Genomic DNA, 25,346 nt, shown 5'->3' with positions numbered 1-25,346 from the left:
TAAAATACCCAATATATGTGATTGCCTCATGTCCGGAACTGGAGGTTTTTCACACAGTTTAAACCAACCAAAATTCCACCATGGCCAAAATGACAGTTTGGTTTTCACAGGTTAATTAACCTCAATAAGTTCAAATTAATTCAAACCAATTTCAAACTAACCAGTGCCAGTTGAAAAACTACAGACACAGACAAATAAACATCGACGTGGTTTTTAACTTTTACCATTCACACTGACGCATCGCACACAATACATTTCATAACTTTTCAAACATCCATAGTAGCAAATTCTATGTTCTATCTTAGATTCATAGACATGCTTTTCTATTTTTTATGTCTCTTAAACAAACAGCTTATTACCGTAAACACAATGCTTCTCTGAACCACAAATATACATTGCCATGCTTTGTACTTCCTTTTGGATCCCGCAGGGTCCTTCTACTCACCTCCTTTCATTGTTTCCTGAAAACTCTTGCTGTCAGCTTTCAGATTTTTAAAACGGCTTTTGCAGCTACTGAGGATCTGCTCCAAGTTCACATCCCCCAACTCCGGTTCAAAACTGCTTTTGCAGCTATTGAGGTTTTGAGCCTCTGTGCACTTTTGCCTCATTTTAGAAACATAGAAAATAGGTGCAGGAGTAGGCCATTCGGCCCTTCGAGTCTGCATGTCTTCTCTTCATGTCGCTTGTTATTTTCTACCATAGTCTTACAAGAGGTCAGATGCAACGTATGGAGTTTTTTATCGTTTTGGAGAGTCTCAATTTGATTAGCTTGCTCTGCCAATTTCAGCCTCAATCCCATAACTTCCTCTGTCAGTTTTCCTACGTCTGCCTGAAGTCCTGATTTTTTGTGCTCCCATTGGTTTTGTAAAGTTTTGTTAAGGTCTCTCTGCTGAAGTAATTCTACATAACATGCTGCCATTAAGACACATTTAGACTCTCTTTGCTTTTTTAGTTTTGTCAAAGAATGAGTCTCCTCTGGGAAATCCGGGTGAGCTCATTGTTTCAAGCCACCCCCTGACATTTTTGATCAGGGTCTGGTTAAACGGCTCTTCCCACGACTGGGAGGTTTCACCTTTTCCTGTCATTTCTCTTCTGTCTTTTTTCTTTTAATTTATTTTAACTCAAAATCGTCCCATCTGGGTCGCCAATGTTGCGCAAGCGGCAGTTTCGCTAGTCGTGTGACTAGTAGTTGCCTGCGACCATTCCTGAGTTAAATACCAAATTACACACCAGACAAATGACAGTATCGTTAATGTTCGTTTAATACAGGAAAAGTACAAGACTCACTACTTATACTCTATAATTCTTCGATACAGGAAAAGTACAAGACTCACCACTTATACTCTATAGTTACTTAATACAAAAGAAGTACAAGACTCACTACTTATACTCTATTTAACTCTGCTTAACTCTGCAAAAAGGCGTTCCAAAAGATGTTCCTTTCCACTCAAAATACTAACTATTCAATTCTGTTTAACTCAGCTCTGTTTGGAACGCCTTTTCTGCAGAGTTAAAGGGTGTTCCTCTCCGCTCCAAATACTCTGTCTGTTCAACTCTGTTTAACTCAACACACTCTTAGTTACCCAAAATGTCCCGGGTGATCAATCCGGTTCTGACACTGTTCCTTCAAGGGGTTGCTCCTTGGTCCCGAGTTCTTGCTCCGGACTGTCCCAACGTGCCCATTTTTTATACGTTTTTTGTCCCTTTGTTAGCCGTATAGGTTGCTACTAATTGCCTGCTTGTTTCTACAAGATAGAGATATTCTGCTGTTATCTCAACTTGTGTCTCGCCTCCAAAAGTTATTACCAAGTTTGGGAGTCTCCCTTTTCGTGTGCGACCATTAATTTGATCTCTGGAATCTTTCTTATCGCCCCCCTGCTGTGGCCACAGCTGGTCCTGTAGTGGTTGGTGGGTCCGTTGGTCTTCAATTTGTTATTCCTAGCCTGACTTTTTGTTCGGTCATTAGCAATTGCTGGAACTTTGTTAATTGGCATTTGGCGTTATTATCCCATGACTTTCCCTGATGGTTACAACTCTAACTCATCCCTTATCTCATTGACCCTGAGGTGAACGCCTGCTTGTTTTTTGTGCAAGGTTTTTTTTAGACCCCAGGTCTGAACTAACTTCTTAATCCTTTCTGATATTTCCACAGTTCTCGATTGGAGAAAGGCCAATTTTACTAAGCTGAGATGTGATTTAGCAAAAGTGGACAGGAAGGTAAATCCATGTCCAAGCAGTGGGAGGCATTCAAGGAAGAGATAGTGAGGGTTCAAAGCAAACATGTTCCCGCAAAGAAAAAAGGTAGGACTCCCAAATCTGGAGGTCCCTGAATTTCAAGTGTTAAAAGGACAAAGAGTGTTTTAAAAAAAAACAAGCCTAAAGGCTCTGAGTCTCAATGCGAGGAGCATTCATAATAAGGTGGATGAATTAACTGCGCAGATAACTGTTAACGGATATGATGTAATTGGGATTATGGAGACATGGCTCCAGGATGACCAAGACTGGGAACTCAATATCCAGGGGTATTCAATATTCAGGAAGGATAGACAGAAAGGAAAGGGAGGTGGGGTAGAGTTACTGGTTAAAGAGGAGATTAACGCAATAGTAAGGAAGGACATTATCTTGGATGATGTGGAATCTATGGCCCCAAGTTTCCACATGATTTGCTCCTGATTTTTAGGAGCAACTGGTGGAGAACGGAGTATCTTAGAAATCGGAATTCTCCACATTTAGTTTTCTGCAGTTCTAGTCAGGTAGAACAGTTTCACTTTGGAACAGAATTTTTTTTTTCAAAAGGGGGCGTGTCCGGCCACTGATGCCTGATTTGGAAGTTTCCACAGTGAAAACGTACTCCAAACTAACTTAGAATGGAACAAGTGAAGATTTTTGTACGCTTGAAAAAACCTTGTCTACACATTAAAAAATCAGGCGCAGGTTACAAATTAGGCGTCGGGAACGAGGTGGGGGGAGGGGGAAGGGAGCTTATTAAATTCTACAATCAATCCTTAGTTATACTTATACAAATAGTATACAAATAAATCCAACCTGAATAAAAATTTATAAGCAAAGAAAAGATTAAATAAACCATGTTCCTACCTGTGTGAAAGTTGAGCTGCAGGCCTTTCAGACAGCGGTGTGGTGTGGCGTCGGTCCCAACGGGAGGGGCTTTAGGGGCGCCGTCAGTGGCTGGCCGGCAGCCAAAGATACAGCAGCAGCCTTCGAGCTGTGAGGGGGACTGAGGCCATTTGGACAGGGAGAGGCAGCCACATAGACAATTTTATATTTAAATTTGCAGAATGGGTGCTGCATTGTCAACACCACATATTATGCAATGGTTTGCAGTTGTTCCTACGTTGTGTTGTGTTAATGGAACATGAAACAGTTTTAATGAAAAAATACTTTATTGAAAAGTTAACGTCACTCTAATAAAATATTTGTTGTATCAAACTATACTTTTTAATATGACTCTTGAAGATCACTTAAAAACTTTAAGATTACTTATAAACTTGAAAAGTTACAAAACACTTTCTATGTGAAAAATTTTACACTCTAAGATCACTTTTTAGATGCAAAATTAAATAAGATACAGAATGTGAGAGCATTTACGCTCTAAGATCACTTGAAAACCCTGAGATCACTTATATGTTGTAAAGTTACAAAACTTACAAAACAGTTTCATTGTGAAAAATCTTACACTCTGAAGAACACTTAAACTTCAGGATCACTTTTTAGGTGCAAAATTAAATAAGATACAAAAAAATGTGAGAGCATTTACACTATAAGATCACTTAAAAACCATAAGATCCCTTATAAGTTGTAAAGTTACAAAACTTACAAAACAATTTCAATTTGAAAAACGCTACTACAGCTACATCAAGAACAAGAACAAAAGCAGCAAAGAAAGGCTGCAACCATGTCTCATCCATATCTCAGTGAATGTTCACTTCCTCATGGGGGTGTCATTTGATTGGCTGGGCTGTGTGCCCTTATTGCAGCAGCTACCTCAACCAGGCCCTCCCTGACGGCCTGTGCCGTAATTTGCATGCCCTCCCTGATGGCCTGAGCCGTCGATTGCACTCCCTCGGACATTCCCTCCCTAAGTTCCCGTGTCATTACTGCTATTTCTCCCGTCAGGACTGTCAACTCTTCACCTACTGCATTGACGCTACCGATGAGTGATCAGGTAAGCTCATTGGTCTCCATACCCAATGCCACAACCTGAGCCGCATCTGTTGCACGCTGCATCTCAGGAGAGCGTGTCTCCAATCTCCTTCTCCTCTGCCTGGGTCTGCCTCGTGGCACCACTACACTGGGAGGCACAGGCTGGGACTGTGGGATACTCTGTTGAGGACGGCTGAACTGGAGGGAGAGGCTCGGGCTGGAATGGTGGGATGCTCTGTGTTGCAGACGGCTGAACTGGAGGGAGAGGCTCGGGCTGGAATGGTGGGATGCTCTGTGTTGCAGATGACAGCACTCGAGTGCGAGCCGTGGGCTGGGATGTTGGACGAATGGGTGTAAACTGCTCCATGATATCAGCAGCAACACTCGGAATCAAACCCATAGTAGGTGGAAGCAGAACCTATGCGAGAGGGAGGCGCAGGCTGGGACGGTAGTGCACTGACTGTAGAAAGCTGCACTGACTGTAGAAAGCTGCATTATACCAGCAGCACCACTGGGACCCGCAACATCGGAAGCAAAAGCATGGAAGGTGGAACCAAGACCTATGCTAGGGGTTGAAACTCTGATGCCCCTTGATGGGGGCTCATAAACATGAAATTGGAAGCTCCCCCCTGCAGACATTTCAGTCATCGCTGCCATCATCCAGTCTGGATCGTCCGCAGCTGGTTGTACTGGTTCTTGTTCTGTACCCTCAGGATCCTCAGGGTTGGCAGCAGCAGCAGCAGCATCATCATCATCATCATCATCATGTTCTGCAAAATACATCAGAACAGTCAAATGCTTAACAGCAAGGGAGGGGGCTGGGTGGGTGGCATGAGTACTCTCACACATAGCAGGTCAGGCAGCAGGTTGATTTAAAGGGCCAATTTCTTCTGCAAAGAGTAAAATATAACTTTTTACAGAGTGTGTCAGTCTGCAAGGTGGGACATACAGATAGCCAGGTTACAATTACGATTAAATTAAAAATGGGAAATATTACTTACATTAACTACTTGACCAAGGTCGTGCCATTTCTTTTTACACTGACTTCCAGATCTCCTGGTATGCACCACTGCGCAGTAATCTTCTGCAACTTGGTTCCACCGTTTCTTCATTTTCTTTTGGTGGCACTTTTATGTGACCTCTGTTGCTGGTATCTAGCTCCTGCCATCTATGCTCAATTACATTGACTAATATCTCCACTTCCTCATGCAAGAAATTCTTTGTTCTTGGTGGACGTTGATCCATTGCAAATTTGAATTGCCACTTTTATTTCTCCAAACACACAGTCCTTAATTTGCAGGCACTGGTTCTGCAAGTTTAGCAGTGAAAAGCTGAACTCACTGATTTCAGCAGGTGATTTATTCAGCAGTGCTGCTAAAAGCACTCCCTCACACACAGAAATATCAAGAAAATTAAAATTCAAGCCTTTGCAGGGGTCATAGAAACAAATCCTCACGTTTTCTGCAGCACTTTCAAAAATGGCCGAGTGCCAATGTTTACTTCAGACTGCGCGAACGCTCCAACGCGCACGCGCAGGGTTGCCAGCACGAAAAAAAGTCATTTAAATAGTACTCGCCCCCTCCCACTTACAAAATCGGCGCGAGTGGTAGGCTCCGCCCCGTGTGCCACGCCAAGCAGACATCGGGCTGCAAGGCGCTGGAGAATACCGCGTTTTTTTAGGCGCCGTTTTCGGCGCGAGAAACGGGCGCCCAGCTCGGAGGGGCGCCTGTTTTGCCACGTGTGGAAACTTGGGGCCCATATGGGTAGAGCTGCGAAACACCAAAGCGCAGAAAACGTTAGTGGGAGTTGTGTACAGACCACCAGATAGTAGTAATGAGGATGGGGATGGCATCAAACAGAAAATTAGGGATGCGTGCAATAAAGGTATAGATAGCAGTTATCATGGGTAACTTTAATCTACATATAGATTGGGCTAACCAAACTGGTAGCAATACTGTGGAGGAGGATTTCCTGGAGTGTATAAGGGATAGTTTTCTAGACCAATATGTCGAGGAACCAACTAGAGAGCAGGCCATCCTAGACTGGGTCTTGTGTAATGAGAGAGGATTCATTAGCAATCTTGTCGAGCGAGGCCCCTTGGGGAGGAGTGATCATAATATGGTAGAATCCTTCATTAAGATGCAGAGTGACATAGTTAATTCAGAGACTAGGGTTCTGAACTTAAAGAAAGGTAACTTCGATGGTATGAGATGTAAATTGGCTAGGATAGACTGGAGAATGATACTTAAAGGGTTGACAGTGGGTAGGCACATGGATGAACTACAACAATTGTACATCCCTGTCTGGCGTAAAAAATAAAACGGGGAAGGTGACTCAACCGTGGCTAACAAGGGAAATTAGGAATAGTGTTAAATCCAAAGAAGAGGCATATAAATTGGCCAGAAAAAGCAGCAAACCTGAGGACTGGGAGAAATTCAGAATCCAGCAGAGGAGGATTAAGGGTTTAAATTAGAAGGAGGAAAATAGAGTATGGGAGTAAGCTTGCAGAGAACATAAAAACTGACTGCAAAAGCTTCTATAGATATTTGAAGAGAAAAAGATTAATGAAGACTCATGTAGGTCCCTTGCAGTCAGAATCTGGTAAATTCATAATGGAGAACAAGGAAATGGCAGACCAATTGAACAAATACTTTGGTTCTGTCTTCACTAGGAAGATACAAATAATCTCGTGAAAATACTAGGGGACCGAGGGTCTAGCGAGAAGGAGGAACTGAGGGAAATCCTTATTAGTCAAGAAATGTGTTAGGGAAATTGAAGGGATTGAAGACCGATAAATCCCCAGGGCCTGATAGTCTGCATCCCAGACAACTTAAGGAAGTGGCCCTAGAAATAGTAGATGCATTGGTGCTCATTTTCCAACATTCCATGGACTCTTGGATTGGAGGGTAGCTAATGTAACCCCACTTTTTAAAAAAGGAGGGAGAGAGAAAACAGGGAATTATAGGCCGGTTAGCCTGACATCGGTAGTGGGCAAAATACCGGAATCAATTATTAAAGATGCAATAGTAGCGCATTTGGAAAGCAGTGACAGGATCGGTCCAAGTCAGCATGGAATTATGAAGGGGAAATCATGCTTGACAAATCTTCTGGAATTTTTTGAGGATATAACTAATAGAGTGGACAAGGGAGAACCAGTAGATGTGGTGTATTTGGACTTTCTAAAGGCTTTTGACAAGGTCCCACACAGCACATGGGATTGGGGATAATGTATTGACGTGGATAGAGAACTGGTTGGCAGACAGGAAGCAAAGCGTGGGAATAAACGGGTCTTTTTCGGAATGGTAGGCAGTGACTAGTGGGGTACCGCAAGGTTCAGTGCTGGGACCCCAGCTGTTTACAATATATATTAATGATTTAGACAAAGGAATTGAATGTAATATCTCCAAGTTTGCAGATGTCGCTAAGCTGGGTGGGTGTGAGCTGTGAGGAGGATGTTAAGAGGCTGCAGGGTGACTTGGACAGGTTAGGTGAGTGGGCAAATGCATGGCAGATGCAGTATAATGTGGATAAGTGTGAGGTTATCCACTTTGGTGGCAAAAACAGGAAGGCAGATTATTATCTCTATGGTGTCAGATTAGTAAAAGGGGAGATGCAACAAGACCTGGGTGTCATGGGATATCAGTCATTGAAAGTCGGCATAAAGGACAGCAGGCAGTTAAGAAAGCAAATGGCATGTTGGCCTTCCTAGCGAGAGGATTTGCATATAGGAGCAGGGAGGTCTTACTGCAGTTGTACAGGGCCTTGGTGAGGCCACAACTTGAATATTGTGTTCAGTTTTGGTCTCCTAATCTGAGGAAGGAAGTTCTTGCTATTGAGGGAGTGCAGCGAAGGTTCACCAGACTGATTCCTGGGATGGCAGGACTGACATATGAAGAAAGACTGGATCGACTAGGCTTATATTCACTGGAATTTAGAAGAATGAGAGGGATCTCATAGAAGCATATAAAATTCTGATTGGACAGGTTGGGTACAGGAAGAATGTTCCCGATGTTGGGAAGTCCAGAACCAGAGGTCACAATCTAAAGATGAGGGGTAAGCCATATAGGACCGAGATGAGGAGAAAATTTTTCACCCAGAGAATTGTGAACCTATGGAATTCTCTACCACGGAAAGTTGTTGAGGCCAGTTCGTTGGATATATTCAAAAGGGAGTTAGATGTGGCCCTTCCGGCTAAAGGGATCCAGGGGTATGGAGAGAAGTCAGGAGTGGGGTACTGAGGTTGCATGATCAGCCATGATGTAGTCATGATATAGTCAACATGGATTTTAGCAAGGCCTTTGACAAGGTCCCACCTAGCAGACTGGTCAGAAAAATAAAAGCCCATGGGATTAAAGGGAAAGTGGCAAGTTGGATCCAAAATTGGCTTAGTGGCAAGGAAGCAAAGGGTCATGGTCAACGGATGTTTTTGTGAATGGAAAGCTGTTTGCAGTGGGGTTCCGCAGGGCTCCATACTAGGTCCTTTGCTTTTTGAGGTACAGGTTGAGCATTCGGAATGTTCCGGTCACCGGGCCGATCTGTGGCAGGGTCATCCAGAATCTGGAAAATGGTCCAAAATCCGGACATTTTTTTTTAAACCGATTACCGCTGCGAAGGAGAAAAACACCACCAAAAATTCCAAAAAATAAAAATTCACACAACATTCACAAAACTCTTACCGACTAAATCACTGAAAAAGAATTCAAAAATAAAAACTTTAACGTACCTTTTTTGCAGGTCTTCAACAGGTTTTTCCCGGCTGCCTCTCCTCCTTCCCCCCCCCCTTACCTCTGCTCAGACGTTTCTGGATTCAGGACGTCAGAAAGATGTTCCGAAATCTGTAGCGGCCTCGATCCCGAGGCTTCCCTATTTTCAATGCTCGACCTGTATATATCAATGATTTAGTTGATTCAGACTTCAATGTAGTGGGTATGATTAAGAAGTTTGCAGATGATACAAAAATTGGCCGTGTGGTTGATATTGAGGAAGAATGCTGTAGACCATTCTGGTCACCACATTACAGGAAAGATGTGATTGCACTAAAGAGGCTACAGAGGAGATTTACGAGGATGTTGCCAGGACTGGAAAATTGTTAGCTATGAGGAAAGATTGGATAGGCAGGGGTTGTTTTCTTTGGAACAGAGGAGGCTGAGGGGAGACTTGAATGAGGTGTATAAAATTATATGGGGCTTAAATAAAGTGGATGGAAAGGACCTATTGCCCCGAGCAGAGATGTCAGTGACCAGGATGCACAGATTTTAAGTACTTGGTAGAATGATTAGAGGGGATTTGGGAACTTTTTTCACCAGAGGGTGGTGGGGTCTGGGACTCACTGCCTGAAAGTGTGGTAGAGGCAGGAACGCTCATAATATTTAAAAAGTACTTTGATATGCACTTTGAAGTGCTGTAACCTAAAGGGCTAAGGACCAAGAGTTGGAAGTGGGAGAGCTCTTTTCGGCCAGACACGATGGTTAAATGGCCTCCTTTTGTGCCATAAACTTCAATGATAAAGGGATTCAATAAGGTAGTTACAGAGGGCTCAAGTTTCGGCTCGAGTTGTTCCTATTTTTTTGGTATGGAGTATCTTAGAAATTGCAATTCTTGGCATTTAGCTTGCTCCAATTCTAGTGAGTTAGAATAGTTTCATTTTAGAACAGTTTTTTTCAAAAGGGGGCGTTACCAGCCACTTACACCTGTTTTGCAAGTTTAGGCAGCGAAAACTTACTCCAAACTAACTCAGAATGGAGTAAGTAGATTTTTGTACGCTCAGAAAAACCTTGCCTACATTTTATAAATTGGGCGCAGGCAGCGAGAGATGGGGGGAGGGGTGGGGAAGGGAAGTTAGATGGAAGTTAGGGGATTTTGCAAAGCATTAAACGCTTCACTTTTAACCATAAAGATGCATAGAAACCAACATAATTTTAAAATAAAAATAAATGAACATTAAATCAAGTAATAAAAATTAGATGTCCTATCTTGCTGACTGGAGCACGCATCGGAATTGACGTATTTTGTACCTAGACGCTTATTAATTTAGCTGTTTATTAATTTGGTGCTTCCAGATTGCAAGATTCCACTTTTAGAATTCCATCCAGTCCAGAATAAAAGCAGGGCGTTTCTTGCCCCCAGTCTAGGCACACTCCCCGCGGATACGGTCTTGAAGTGTCATCTCCTTACTTTGCTGAAATCTGTGGTTGTTAGAAAATGTTCAAAGACGTGGATCCTGAGTCCAGGTCCGAGTCATCCGTGGCCTGAGTGCCCATCTTCTGAACGGAGCACAGACTGACTCCGAACACGGGCTTGTGTAACAGCAAGTGAGTGGGCTCTCCCTCCAACTTACTTTCATCGGGTGATTTGTCAGTCAGTCTGTTAATGAAACCAGCGATTTCCCTTCCAGGCATCTCAGGCAGACGTTGCTTACTGGGTTCCTAGTTAATCGTATCATCCCAGCGACAATGAAACACTAGCACAAAGTTCTTGAATATATGCTCTCCATAAATTGAAAATTCTGAGCTGATGTTATTTCTAGATAGTGTTAAAATGCTGGGTGTAGGTGTTTCTCGGAAGCCCGAGTCCCGATAACTCAGCACATTTTCAATGCCCGAGGAGCCCATTCGGACAAAGCTAGGGGCGGGGTGCTTTGGGCCCATCCCACACAGCATCGCAGAGATTCGGGCTGCGAGGAGCTACTGCACATGCACGCACACTCTAGCGCGCATGTGCAGAGATCAGGCACAGTTTTCAGCGCCAGGAACTGGCTCCACCCCCCACCCCTTGTGCTGCACTACGCCGAGGCCAAAGACATTCTGAGGAGCTCGGAGAATTACAAAGTAACTTTTCGGCGCTCTTTTTATTCTAGAAAGTCAGCGCATCTCATGGAGGTATGCCGTTTTTACAGGGGGCGGAAACTTGGGCCCAGAGAATCTTTCCTATGGAGGGGAATCCAGAACCATGGGACATCATCTTAAAATTAGAGGTAGGCCATTTAGGAGTAAAATGAATGAAGCATTATTTCACACAACGGGTCGTGGAAATCATGAATTCTCTCTCCAAAAGGTTGTTGGATGCTGTGTCAGTTGAAATTTTCAAGAGGTTGATAGATTTTTGTTGGGCAAGGATATCAAGGACTATGAAACAGAAAGCAGGTAAATAGTGTTTATGCACAGATCAGTCATGATCTAATGGTCTCCATGCTGTCAAAATTGTAAAGGAGACTTTGTGCGCAGATCCTGTTTTGGCCAGTCCATATTATACTTGGAAGTTTATGGTTCTCGTGGATATCTCCGAAGAGGATGTTGAAGCAAGGTCGATTTAGGTAAATATCCCAGTGGTCACTTACTTGAGCTGGATGCTACTGCCATTAGAAGTGGGATACTCTCTGAACATGTCGCTGTTTGGACATTACACCCTATGGTGTGCATTAACAATACATTCTGGTCAAAATTCTCTAATATGGCTCAACTGGATGGTAAATAGCTGCTATGTTGGCGTATTGGATTACAGGTGTATAATATGGTGTGGCAAATGATGATGCAGACAGGTTATCTCAACATGAAAGAACACCTGTAATACACTTAGTGATGTCATAAATGTTGAAATATCTTCATGAATTTTTATTTTAATAGAAATCAAGCAACTGACTTATTAGATCTGAGAGATAGAAGGTCCTCCTTATTTCTTGGAGCATTTCACTTCCTGAATTTAAGCTGCTAGTGACCACATTGATATACAAGCTTAGATTTCCTGTTTTCCATAAAATTGATTATTTTTAGTTCATTGTAAATTTATTAACACCTTGTAGCTAATAATTGGGTAGATCGAAACAGTTGTGTATTTGAACTCACGACCTTGTTTCTCCGCAAGACTGAGTCAAGGCTGACACGTGTCATTGGTTTTAACTCCTGTTGAACTAAAATTTGCATGTATATTATTCAAATTATTACATAGGATTACATAGAATATACGGCACAGAAACAGACCCAACCTGTCCATACCAAAGTTTCTGCTCCACTCAAGCCTTCTCCCATCTTTCCTCATCTAATTCTGTCAACATAACCCTCTATTCCCATCTCTCTCTTATGCTTCTCTAGCCTCTTCTTCTATACTATTTGTCTCAACTACTCCCTGTGGTAGCAAGTTCCACATTCTCTGGGTAAAGAAGTTTCATCTACATTCCCTATCTGATTTCTTGGTGACTATCTTGTATTGATGGCCTCGAGTTATGCTCTACCCCACAAATGAAAACACTCTCCCTGTATCCACTCTTATCAAAAACTTTCATGATTTTAAAGACCTCAATTATGTCACCCCTCAGCCTTTTTTCAAGCAAAAAGAGACCCAGCCTGTTCATCCTTTCCTGATAGGTATACCCTGCATTTATGGTAACATCCTTGTAAATCATCTCCGCAGCCTCTCCAGTGCCTCTGTATCCTTTTTATAATATGGCGATCAGAATTGTACGCAGTACTTCGTGTGGTTTAACCAAGGTTCGATACAAGTTTAGCATAATTTCTCTACTTTTCAATTCTATCCCTCTAGAAATAAACCCGAGTGCTTTGTTTGCTTTTTTATGGACGTCTTAATTTGAGAGAGAGACTTGCATTTATATAGCGCCTTTCACGACTACCGGACATCACAAAGCGCTTTCCAGCCAATGAAATGCACTTTTGGAGTGGTGTCACTGTTGTAATGTGGGAAACACGGCAGCCAACTTGCGCACAGCAAACTCCCACAAACAGCAATGTGAAAATGAACAGATAATCGTTCTTTGTTATGTTGATTGAGGGATAAATATTGGCCAGGACACTGGGGATAACTCCCTTGCTCCTCTTCGAAATCGTGCCATGGGATCTTGTACGCCCACCTGAGAGAGCAGATGGGGCCTCGGTTTAACGTCTCATCCGAAAGACGGCATCTCTGACAGCGGAGCACTCCCTTAGTACTGCACTGGAGTGTCAGCCTAGATTTAAGTGCTCAAGTCTCGAGAGTGCGACTTCAACCCCACACCTTCTGACTCAGAGGCGAGTGTGCTGCCCACTTGACAGTGTAATTTGCAACTCCAAAAGCTCTGATTAGACCCCCTTGATGACGAGTCCTGATTGCTGATTGGTCCCCTTGGAGGATAAGACCGCACCCAGCAGTTTCTCTTTGGAAAGTGTAATTTGAGCCATTGTGACTACCAACTCCAGACAACAGAGCTCACTTGGAACAGACAGGGCTCACTTTCACGGTTTAAGATCTTCTTCCACCTCCCACACTCCCCCAAGAATTTCTTGCCCCCGCCCCCAAGTTCATGACCTCTGCCTCCTCCCAGTGTCACTCTCTGCCTCCTCCCAGTGTCCTCGCGCCCGCTCTCTCGCCGCCTCCTCGCGCTCTCGCTGCCCCCGCTCTCGCCAGCCCCGCACCCTCTTTTTAAATGTGATTGAGGGTTTCTGTCTCTACCACCCTTTCAGGCAGTGAATTCCAGACCCCGGACACCCTCTGGGTGAAGAAACGTTTCCTCATCCACCCCGAATCCTTCTAGCAACTACTTTAAATCTATGCCCCCTGGTTATTGACCCCTCTGCTGAGCGAAATAGGTCCTTCCTCTCCACTCTATCTTTGCTCCTCTTAAATTTTATATACTTCAATTAAATCTCCCCTCAGCCGCTTCCTCTGTTCCAAGGAAAACAACCCCCGCTTATCCAATCTTTTCTCATAGCTAAAATTTTCCAGTCCTAGCAACATCCTCGTAAATCTCCTCTGCATCCTTTCTAGTGTAATTACATCCTTCCTGAAATGTGGTGACCAGAATTGCCGTAGTACTCAATCATGTTTGACAGTTTTTTAAGGTTGTATCTAGCAGAATAGATAAGAGGGGGGACCAGTGGATGTGGTGTATATGGATTTTCAGAAGGCATTCGATAAGGTGCCACACGAGATTATTGAATAAAATTAGGACTCATGGGATTGGGGGTAATATACTAGCATGGATTGAGGATTGGTTAACAGACAGAAAACAGAGAGTAGGAATAACTGGGTCATTTTCGGGTTGGCAGGCTGTAATGAGTGGGGTGCCGCAAGGATCGGTGCATGGGCCCCAGCTATTCACAATCTATATCAATGATTTGGATGAGGGAACCAAATGTAATATATCCAAGTTTGCTGATGATACAAAGCTAGGTGGGAATTGTAAGTTATGAGGAGGAGGCAAAGAGACTTCAAGGGGATATAGACAGGCTAAGTGAGTGGGCAAGAACCTGGCAAATGGAATATAATGTGAAGTTATTCACTTTGGCACTAAAAATAGAAAAGCAGAGTATTTCTTAAATGATGAGAGATTGGGAAATGTTGGTGTTAAGAGGGACCTGAGTGTCCTTGTACACAAATCACTGAATTTTAATATGCAGGTACAGCAAGCAATTAAGAAAGCAAATGGTATGTTGGTCTTTATTACAAGAGGATTTGAGTCCAAGAGTAAAAACACCTTACTGCAATTATATAGGGCCCTGGTGAGACTGCACCTGGAGTATTATGTACAGCTTTGGTCTCCTTGCCGAAGGAAGGATATAATTGTCATTGAGGGAGTGCAACGAAGGTTCACCAGACTGATTCCTAGGATGGGGGGATTGTCCTATGAGGAGAGATTGAGTAGACTAGGCCTATATTCTCTAGAGTTTAGAAGAATTCGAGGTGATCTCATTGAAACATACAGAATTCTTACAGGGCTTGACAGGGTAGAAACAGGGAGGATGTTTCCTCTGGCTGAGGAGTCTAGAACCAGGGATCACAGTCTCAGGATAAGGGGTCGGCCATTTAGGACTGAGATGAGGAGAAACTTCTTCACTCAGAGGGTAGTGAATCTTTGCAATTCTCTACCCCAGAGGACCGTGGTGGCTCAGTCTTTGAGTATATTCAAGACAGAGATCAATAGATTTTTGGATATTAAGGGAATCAAGGGATATGGGGATAGTGCAGAGAAGTGTTGAGGTAGAAGATCAGCCATGATCTCATTGAATGGCGGAGCAGGCTCGAGGAGCCAAACGGCCTACTCTGCTCCTAATTCTATGTTTTACCCCACTCAGACTTGCACCCTATTCTTCCTACTAAAATGTAATACCTCACATTTATCTGTGGTTGAACTTCATTTGTCAATTATATGCCCAATCTGCAAGAGTATTAATAGCTTCCTGTAATTTGCTGCAGTCCTCCTCAGTATTAACTATTTCTCTCCCCGCCCTCCGCAATTTGGTGTCTTCTGCAAATTTAGAAATTGTATTTTTGATTCCAAATTCTTAATAGTTAATATAAATTGTGAATAGCAGTGGTCCCAGCAGTGATCCTAGTGGAATACCACTACCCACCTTCTGTGGGTACCTTTTACCCCTACTCTGCTTTCTGTCCTGAAGCCAGCTAGCTATCCATTCTGTTACTTGTCGCCGGACTCTGCATTCTCTGACCTTGTTGACAGTATTATGGAATACCTTTTGAAAATCTAGTTAAATTGCATCTTCTGCATTACTGTTGTCTACTCTGTTACCTCTTCAAAAAAATCAATTAGATTGGTCAAGCAAGACTATAACTTTTAAAATCCATGCTGACTATTCATTATTATATTTTTGGTTTCTAGATGTTCTTTTATTTTCTCCTTCAGTAGGGATTCCATTATTTTTCCTCCCACTGATGTTAAGCTGTCTAGTCTATAGTTCCCTTGACATGTTCCATCTCCCTTCTTACATATAGGTATTAAATTAATCCTTTTGTATCAATGAATTGTAATCTCTAATTTGGATGGAACAAAAACATGAGGGAAATAAAGCAGCTGGTCCATAAGCTTATGTAAAGGGAAAAGACAGCTTAATGTTTCAATGTCGGCCCTTTGTCAGAAGTCTGCATTCCCTACATTTTCTCTCTTTATTTCAGACTGACAAGTTTGGTTAGACCTTTTATTTGTAGTGTTTGGATGGAAATATGACTTCAATGGAAATTCATGGAATGACAACAGGAATTTGCAGTACTTCAGCTCAAATTTAGAAACAGGGAGCTCTCTAACATGAGGATTGCTTTATGAATGTCATAATTTAAATCACAGTCAGCATAAAGATCAAAAACAGGTCAATAAAATGGACGGGCTATGCCAACATTGAATGCTCTGTAAATTTCCAAAGTAATTTCTTAAAATGAGTAACCAATCAGTCTCTTTCTCATTATTTTGATGTGTCATTTGGTAATTGCTGAATTACTTTTTTCATTTCATTTTAATTGTAAAATATTTGACTTTCGTGTATACAAATTATGGTCTACATTTAATGTGTTGATTTGAAGGATTATATTGCAGGACAAGACTACAGCTAATTTAGTATGCAGACTATTTCAAATAGGGTACTTGTTAATTCTGTAGATCACGCAAATTACAGAAAAGGTCGTTTACAGATCATAGGACACAGATGGACATAGGACAGTTCTGTTATGTGAATTGTAGTGATACTTGCTCGCGAGAAAACCCGTTGTGTAAACATCCAAAATTGCAATAATGTGACGTGGTTTAACTTCAAATTCATATGGTCTTTGTGTGGGGAATGATATTCATTTATTAAGAGGCCTGCCATGTAAAAGGGCACAAAAAATCCATCAGTTCAATGAGTCAATAATGCAAGACAGAAACTAAAGCCACTCAAATAATTTTCTATCAGGAAGGCAGAATATTATCTGAATGGTGACAGATTAGGAAAAGGAGAGGTGCAACGAGACCTGGGTGTCATGGTACATCAGGCATTGAAAGTTGGCATGCAGGTACAGCAGGCGGTGAAGAAGGCAAATGGCATGTTGGCCTTCATAACGAGAGGATTTGAGTATAGGAGCAAGGAGGTCTTATTGCAGTTGTACAGGGCCTTGGTGAGGCCACACCTTGAATATTGTGTTCAGTTTTGGTCTCCTAATCTGAGGAAGGACATTCTTGCTATTGAGAGAGTGCAGCGAAGGTTCACCAGACTGATTCCTGGGATGGCAGGACTAACATGAAGAATGACTGGATCGACTAGGCTTATATTCACTGGAATTTAGAAGAATGAGAGCAGATCTCATAGAAACATATAAAATTCTGACGGGATTGAACAGATTAGCTGCAGGAAGAATGTTCCCGATGTTGGGGAAGTCCAGAACCAGGGGTCACAGACTAAGGTTAAGGGGTAAGCCATTTAGGACCAAGATGAGGAGAAACTTCTTCACTCAGAGAATTGTGAACCTGTGGAATTCTCTACCACAGAAAGTTGTTGAGACCAGTTCGTTAACATATATTCAAAAGGGTGTTAGATGTGGCCCGTACGGCTAAAGGGATCAAGGGGTATGGAGAGAAAGCAGGAATGGGGTACTGAAGTTGCATGATCAACCATGATCATATTGAATGGTGGTGCAGGCTCGAAGGGCCGAATGGCCTACTCCTGCACCTATTTTCTATGTTTCTAAAATACATTTTTGTACTCTAAGTTTTGTTTGTGTGAATATGTATACAGCTTTGTGACCACAGTGCATACAATGTTGAAGGTTAATTGTCTTGTAGACTACTGAAGCACATTTTCAAATATTTTTAAAATTTATACTGTAAATTTTCATTTACCAAAAATTAATTAAACTTTTATCATGGTAAACTTAATCCTAAGTATTTTAGAGAAGCTGTCAAGTTGGTTAAAGAGAGTGGACATAAAAGATAAAATGGAAAAAATAAATTGTAAATGGTTGGCGATGGAGCAAGGATTTGCAAACTATTAATTGAGCAACTTACCCTGTGCTATCCTGGCCAAATGAAAAGAAAAGCTTACTATTTTATTCCAGTGAAGGATCTAAAGGTGGTATCATAATCGCACTGCAAACCTGATCTTCAATTCAGGTTGTCGCTGTTTTATTAGTAACAGGAAATTTGCTGCCAAGTGTTTAATAATAACATTGCCAAGTGTTTAATAATAACATGGTGCACATGGCAAGCATTCACCATCATTGACAGTAGATTTTGTGTCTAATGCTTCAAGTACCATATTAGTATCATTTGTGGCATTTGTCTTAATCAAAGACTAGTTCTGTGGTAATTAAACCAGATTATGTTTTATGATAGGGTTATACACTTGTATTAACTTTGAACTCCTGTTCTGCTTTCTTAAACCTGTGTAAGGTGTCATTTTTCAATCTAATTTGATTACTCCATTTAAATGTTCTGTAGTAATGGGCGAGAACTATTTGATTCCCAAAATTGGGCATGGCTGTATCTTCCATAAGTACAAGTTATAGTAATAGGAGAATAGAGTTAGAATGATGGGTACTTTTCAGCTTATGCTATATTAATATATGATTATTCCCAGACAAGATAAATAAAACATTTGTTTGATGTAAAGTTTTCTGTACCCAACATTTGCACCAGTATGAAACTTTCTACTCCGCATGCTTGCTATTTCTGTGATCCATCTTGAGTGAGATGTTCAATATATTACCAATTTATAGGTTGTGCTGGTTGCCATGCATATTGAGAATTGGTTGAGATGACCTAAATCTATTTTATGCAAGGCCTTTACACAAAGGAGACGGGAGACTTTCATTTAACAGCACACAGATGAATGGGCAGTACATTAAACCACTTTAATCACCACACAAAGTGTATAATAATCCATTTTCAGAGGATTGATGGCATCTTACTGTTTTTTTCACATGGATTTAATATGCGTTTAATACAGATGATGCCCTGTAATATGCCACAATGCAGCATAATGAATATAACAATACAGAAATCTGGTTGTTGTAGATCATTTATAAATGTTTCAGCTTCATAGGAACAGGAGGAGGCCATTCAGACCCTCGAGCCTGTTGTACCATTCTATTAAATCAATACTGATCTGTACCTTAACTCCATCTACTACCTTTACTCCACATCCCTTGATACCCTTGCCCATCAAAAATCTATTCATCTTGGGTAATTGGCCCAGCATACGCAATCTTTTTTTGGGATGTGGAGGAGAAGGAGAGAGGACGAGTTCCAGATTTACACTATCCTATCGAGAAAAATTGGTTCCTTCTAAATGACCTAGCTCTTATTTTAAGATGGGGCTCTCTTCTGGAATTCCCCACCAAAAGAAATAATTTCTCTCTATCTACCCGATTGAATCCCAGTGTAAGCTGTGGCTCAGTGGGTAGGACACTCGCCTCTGGGTTGTGGATTCAAGTCCCACTCCAAGAACTTGAGCATATAAATCTAGGCTGACACTCCAGGGCAGTACTGATGAGGGAGTGCTACACTGTTGGAGGTGCCGTCTTTCGGATGAGACATTAAACCGAGGCCCCGTCTGCTCTCTCACGTGGATGTAAAAGATCCCATGGCACTATTTCGAAGAGGGGTGTTATCCCCGGTGTCCTGGCCAATATTTATCCCTCACTCAACATAACAAAATCAGATTATCTGCTCACATTGCTGTTTGTGGGATCTTGCTTGTGCGCAGTTGGCTGCCGCGCTTCCCACTCCAAAAGTACTTATTTGGCTGTAAAGCACTTTGAGATGTCCGGTGGTCGTGAAAGGCGCTATATAAATTTATGTCTTTCTTTATCATTTTATCTAAGATCACCCCAGAACTTTCAAATCTCAACAGAATACAAACCAAGTTTATGGAATCTATCCTTGTAAATTAAGCCCTGGTACAATTCTGGTGAATCTGCACTGTGCCTCTTCCAAGGCCAATTTATCTTTCCTGGGGTCAGTGCCAAAAGTGAATGCAGTGTTCCAGGTGGGGTCTGACCAAAGCTCACTTGAATTCCAACCATCTTGACATAACAGCCAAAATTCCATCAGCCTTTTTGTACCTGAGTACTAGATTTTAGTGATTTGTGTACATGGACACCTAAATCCATTTGCTCCTCTGCAGCTCCTAGTTTCACAGCTTGAAGAAAATATTCCAATTTGTCTTTCTCTGTTGAATTCCATCTGCCATAGTTTTGCCCACTCACTTAGTTGGTCTGTGTACCTTTGTAACTTTCTGTTCCCATCTACACTGCATACGGTACCTCCTAACTTGGTGTCATCTGCAAAGTTGGATATATAACTCTATTGCTTCATCCAAATAATTAATATATATGGTGAACAATTCAGGCTCCTGTACAGATCCGTGGGAAGCACCAGTGGTCACATCCCACCAATCAGATAACGTCGTCTCCGACCTCCAATAACTCAATCAATCAAATAAAGTTTGGAATGAGAAATGCTCATCAAGCTTTCAAAATTTTGTAGTTTGCAGTGTAGGTGTTCGCATCTACATTTTATTTCATCGAAGGGAAATTAATGACAACAGGTAAACCACCTGGAACATAACAAACTTCTTTCTTACTCCAAAGCTGATTAAGTGAAAATTGGTATGTAAAGTTTAACATAATAGACCGTATCTGCCTGGTAAAATGGGAGATGCTTGTTTGTCTCAATCCAACCAACCAACCAAAAAAAAATCCGAGAGAAAAAGAGAAGAGATTGTAGGAGGTAAGTATAATGACTGTTCTCCAGGTGCACCCACTCACCCGGGTTTCCCTTTTGTTTTATATTGTGGAAATGAATAGAGCTTGCAGCCTCGCAGTTAGGATACTGATTTTGAACTATGGAAGGATTTTTTAAAACAATTTTGTTGTATTTAGCTGTTTACATGTACGTTAACATTATTCTTCTTTGATCACTTTTTACAGGGCAGAATTTCTGTTCGGGTGTATAACAATTATCCAGAAGGTCTGGGAGTAACACTCTACCGAGAACAGTTCGACTTTAACGCCGAGCCACCTTGGGACCCCAGCTGATAGTGGTGGTGTTCCATCTCCCGACTTGTCCATGTAAGAATAATCAGTTGGTTGGGATATGGAGAATTAGATGTTTTTCTTTCTTTGCTTTTACCATATTTACTATTAAGAAATAGTTTACAGAATTCACTTGCATACTAAATTCGAAGTGGTTATTGTTGGGAATTATTATGGATCTATTAATGAACTAGCAAAATGGACTATCAAATAAATACTTGTCATATGCTTGGGTTATCAGCTAGCAAAGTGTTTTTTAATAGTGCCTCATGATGCATTCCACATAACATAATTGTCAAAATAGAAATAATTATCTGTTGAATAAATTAGTGAATTGCAGTTCAGCAATTATAGTATATGATTCAGGCTATTTAAAAGAATTCACAACTTGTTCTGGTGTGATTTTGTTGTCGCTAAATCAATGTTTTTTCTGATCAGCCATGGTGGACTTCTTTCACTGTTGTAAGTTGCTCGGTATTGGCCAACCTGTGGATGAGTTGTGTTGTGTGGCAAGGTAATATTTTGGGGGAAACAATTTTTGTGACTCGAGTCAAATCTGAATTTCAGTCATGGGTCTAATTGTACCCTACACTTCCATTCAGATTTGTTGATCTACAGATAGAACTACTGAGTTACGATCGACTGTCTTTTAGAAAGTTGTACTTCTCAGTCAGTGAAAGCTCTTGGCCTGAGTGCTGGACAGACCTTTTAAACTTGGTTGGTGTGCCAATGGCAAGCAGGCTGTTGGAGCTCAAAAATTGTGTATCCAGGTTATGAATTTCAAACGTGTGTGTATATATACTTTATAAAATTGTGCCAGTTTGCATTCTATCTAGTTCCATTAAAGTAAATAATGCGACATTAACACATTTAGCAACACACAGGAAAACTCACTCCAAACTTGTGTTGTATTTTAACATAGAAACATAGAAAATAGGTGCAGGAGTAGGCCATTTGGCCCTTCGAGCCTGCACCGCCATTCAATAAGATCATGGCTGATCATTCACCTCAGTACCCCTTTCCTGCTTTCTCTCCATACCCCTTGATCCCTTTAACTGTAAGGGCCATATCCAACTCCCTCTTAAACATATCTAACAAACTGGCATCAACAACTCTCTGCGGAAGAGAATTCCACAGGTTAACAACTCTTTGAGTGAAGAAGTTTCTCCTCATCTCGGTTCTAAATGGCTTACCCCTTATCCTTAGACTGTGACCCCTGGTTCTGGACTCCCCCAACATCAGGAACATTTTTCCTGCATCTAACCTGTCCAGTCCCGTCAGAATTTTATATGTTTCTATGAGATTCCCTCTCATCCTTCTAAACTCCAGTGAATACAGGCCCAGTCGATCCAGTCTCTCCTCCTATGTCAGTCCTGCCATCCCGGGAATCAGTCTGGTGAACCTTTGCTGCACTCCCTCAAGAGCAAGAACGTCCTTCCTCAGATTAGGAGACCAAAACTGAACACAATATTCCAGGTGAGGCCTCACCAACGCCCTGTAGAACTGCAGCTAGACCTCCCTGCTCCAATACTCAAATCCCCTTGCTATGAAGGCCAACATGCCATTTGCCTTCTTCGCCGCCTGCTGCACCTGCATGCCAACCTTCAATGACTGATGTACCATGACACCCAGGTCTCGTTGCACCTCCCCTTTTCCTAATCTGCCACCATTCAGATAACATTCTGCCTTCGTGTTTTTGCCAACAAAGTGGATAACCTCACATTTATCCACATTATACTGCATCTGCCATGCATTTCCCCACTTACCTAACCTGTCCAAGTCACCCTGCAGCCTCTTAGCATCCTCCTCATAACTCACACCGCCACCCAGCTTAGTGTCATCTGCAAACTTGGAGCTATTACTCTCAATTCCTTCATCTAAATCATTGATGTATATTGTAAATAGCTGGCGTCCCAGCACTGTGCCCTGCGGCACCCCACTAACCACTGCCTGCCATTCTGAAAAGGACCCGTTTATCCCAATTCTCTGCTTCCTGTCTGCCAACCAATTCTCTATCCATGTCAATACATTACTCCCAATACCATGTGCTTTAATTTTGCACACCAGTCTCTTTTGTGTGGGACCTTGTCAAAAGCCTTTTGAAAGTCCAAATCCACCACAACCACTGCTTCTCCCTTGTCCACTCTACTAGTTACATCCTCAAAAATCTCAAAGATTTGTCAAGCATGATTTCCCTTTCATAAATCCATGCTGACTTGGACCGATCCTGTCACTGCTTTCCAAATGCGATGCTATTTCATCTTTAATAATTAATTCCAACATTTTCCCCATTACTGATGTCAGGCTAACCGGCCTATAATTCCCTATTTTCTCTCCCTCCTTTTTTAAAAAGTGGTGTTACATTGTAAATACGGATTCTTTTCCCTCAATCTGGTTCAGCGAATTCACTGAGTCGAACACCGTTGCCGCTTATAACGAAGCAGACTTTATTAATTGTTTCACCGGCCGGGACTTATCAGAAAGAAGGAATGCTCTCCCTTTAGAGTGCACCCACTCCCTACGGACAAGTCCTGTTACAATGTAGGTGCGCAACGGTTATACATTTTCAGTACATGATACAATTTGAGTGACATTCAGTTCAGCCTATCCCCTTATGATCCCTCCTTCCCTTTGTCCACTCATGAGCTGACATCTGTATGGGCTGTTTTTACACAAAGAGCTTTTCAGAGCCTTTCTCACGTTTGTTATTGTTTCAAGTTTACTGGTGTGACGTAGCAAGACCTTGAGCCAGTCTGTTATTTGTGCCAATGTTGTAACATTTGCAGTCTGACATTCTTAAGGCTATGAATCCTTTGTTCAATTTCACTGTCCCTATACATTTTCCCACATTCTCAACTTCAATGTCTGTATACATTTTCCCACATTCTCAACATTAGCTACCCTCCAGTCCATAGGAACTGATCCATAGTCGATAGACTGTTGGAAAATGATCACCAATGCATCTGCTATTTCTAGGGCCACTTCCTTAAGTACTCTGTGATGCAGACTATCAGGCCCTGGGGATTTATCGGCCTTCAATCCCATCAATTTCCCTAACACAATTTCCTGACTAATAAGGATTTCCTTCAGTTCCTCCTTCTCGCTAGACCCTCGGTCCCCTAGTATTTCTGGAACGTTATTTGTGTCTTCCTTAGTGAAGACAGAACCAAAGTATTTGTTCAATTGGTCTGCCATTTCTTTGTTTCCCATTATAAATTCACCTGATTCTGACTGCAAGGGACCTACGTTTGTCTTCACTAATCTTTTTCTCTTCACATATCTATAGAAGCTTTTGCAGTCAGTTTTTATGTTCCCAGCAAGCTTCCTCTCATACTCTAGTTTCCCCCTCCTAATTAAACCCTTTGTCCTCCTCTGCTGGATTCTAAATTTTTCCCAGTCCTCAGACTTGCTGCTTTTTCTGGCCAATTTACATGCCTCTTCCTTGGATTTAACACTATCCCTAATTTCCCATGTTAGCCACGGTTGAGCTACCTTCCCCGTTTTATTTTTACTCCAGACAGAGATGTACAATTGTTGAAGTTCATCCATGTACTCTTTAAATGTTTGCCATTGCCTATCCACCATCAACCTTTTAAGTATCATTCACCAGTCTATTCTAGCCAATTCACGTCTCATACCATCGAAGTTACTTTTCATTAAGCTCAGGACCCTAGTCTCTGAATCAACTATGTCACTTTCCATTTTAATAAAGAATTCTACCATATTATGGTCACTCTTCCCCAAGGGGCCTCGCACAACAAAATTGCTAATTAGTCCTTTCTCGTTACACATCGAGGATGGCCAGCCCTCTAGTTGGTTCCTCGACATATTGGTCTAGAAAACCATCCCTAATACACTCCAGGAAATCCTCCTCCACCATATTGCTACCAGTTTGGTTAGCCCAATCTATATGTAGATTAAAGTCGCCCATGATAACTGCTGTACCTTTATTGCATGCATCTCTAATTTCTTGTTTGATGCTGTCCCCAACCTCACTACTACTGTTTGGTGGTCTGTACACAACTCCCAATAGCATTTTCTGCCCTCTGGTATTCCGCAGCTCTACCCATACAGATTCTACATCATCCAAGCTAACGTCCTTCCTTACTATTGCGTTAATTTCTTCTCTAACCAGCAACGCCATCCCACCTCCTTTTCCTTTCTGTCTATCCTTCCTGAATATTGAATACCCCTGGATGTTGAGTTCCCAGCCTTGGTCACCCTGGAGCCATGTCTCCGTAATCCCAATTATATCATATTCGTTAATAGCTGCCTGCGTAGTTAATTCGTCCACCTTATTACGAATACTCCTCGCATTGAGGCACAGAGCCTACAGGCTTGTCTTTTTAACACACTTTGTCCCTTTAGACTTTTGCTGTAATGTGGCCCTTTTTGATTTT

General features: G+C 41.9%; 1 protein-coding gene across 4 annotated transcripts in view; it reads left to right on the top strand.

Moving 5' to 3' along the window:
* Positions 1-25,346, top strand: part of LOC139271285 (antizyme inhibitor 1-like) — a 73,537-nt gene that overhangs the window by 22,978 nt on the left and 25,213 nt on the right. Inside the window, exons 2-4 of one of the 4 annotated variants that reach the window (XM_070888503.1) lie at positions 2,153-2,301; positions 11,018-11,134; positions 20,842-20,982. The gene's annotated coding sequence lies outside the window, so the exon portion shown is untranslated. The remainder of the gene's footprint in view (positions 1-2,152; positions 2,302-11,017; positions 11,135-20,841; positions 20,983-25,346) is intronic. The other 3 variants (XM_070888505.1, XM_070888504.1, XM_070888502.1) reach the window with 3 other exon arrangements.

The sequence above is a fragment of the Pristiophorus japonicus genome, chromosome 1 (genome assembly GCF_044704955.1).
Source record: "Pristiophorus japonicus isolate sPriJap1 chromosome 1, sPriJap1.hap1, whole genome shotgun sequence".
Classification (NCBI taxonomy): domain Eukaryota; kingdom Metazoa; phylum Chordata; class Chondrichthyes; family Pristiophoridae; genus Pristiophorus; species Pristiophorus japonicus.
Note: the sequence above shows the minus strand (reverse complement) of the source record. Positions and strands in the feature narration are given on the sequence as shown.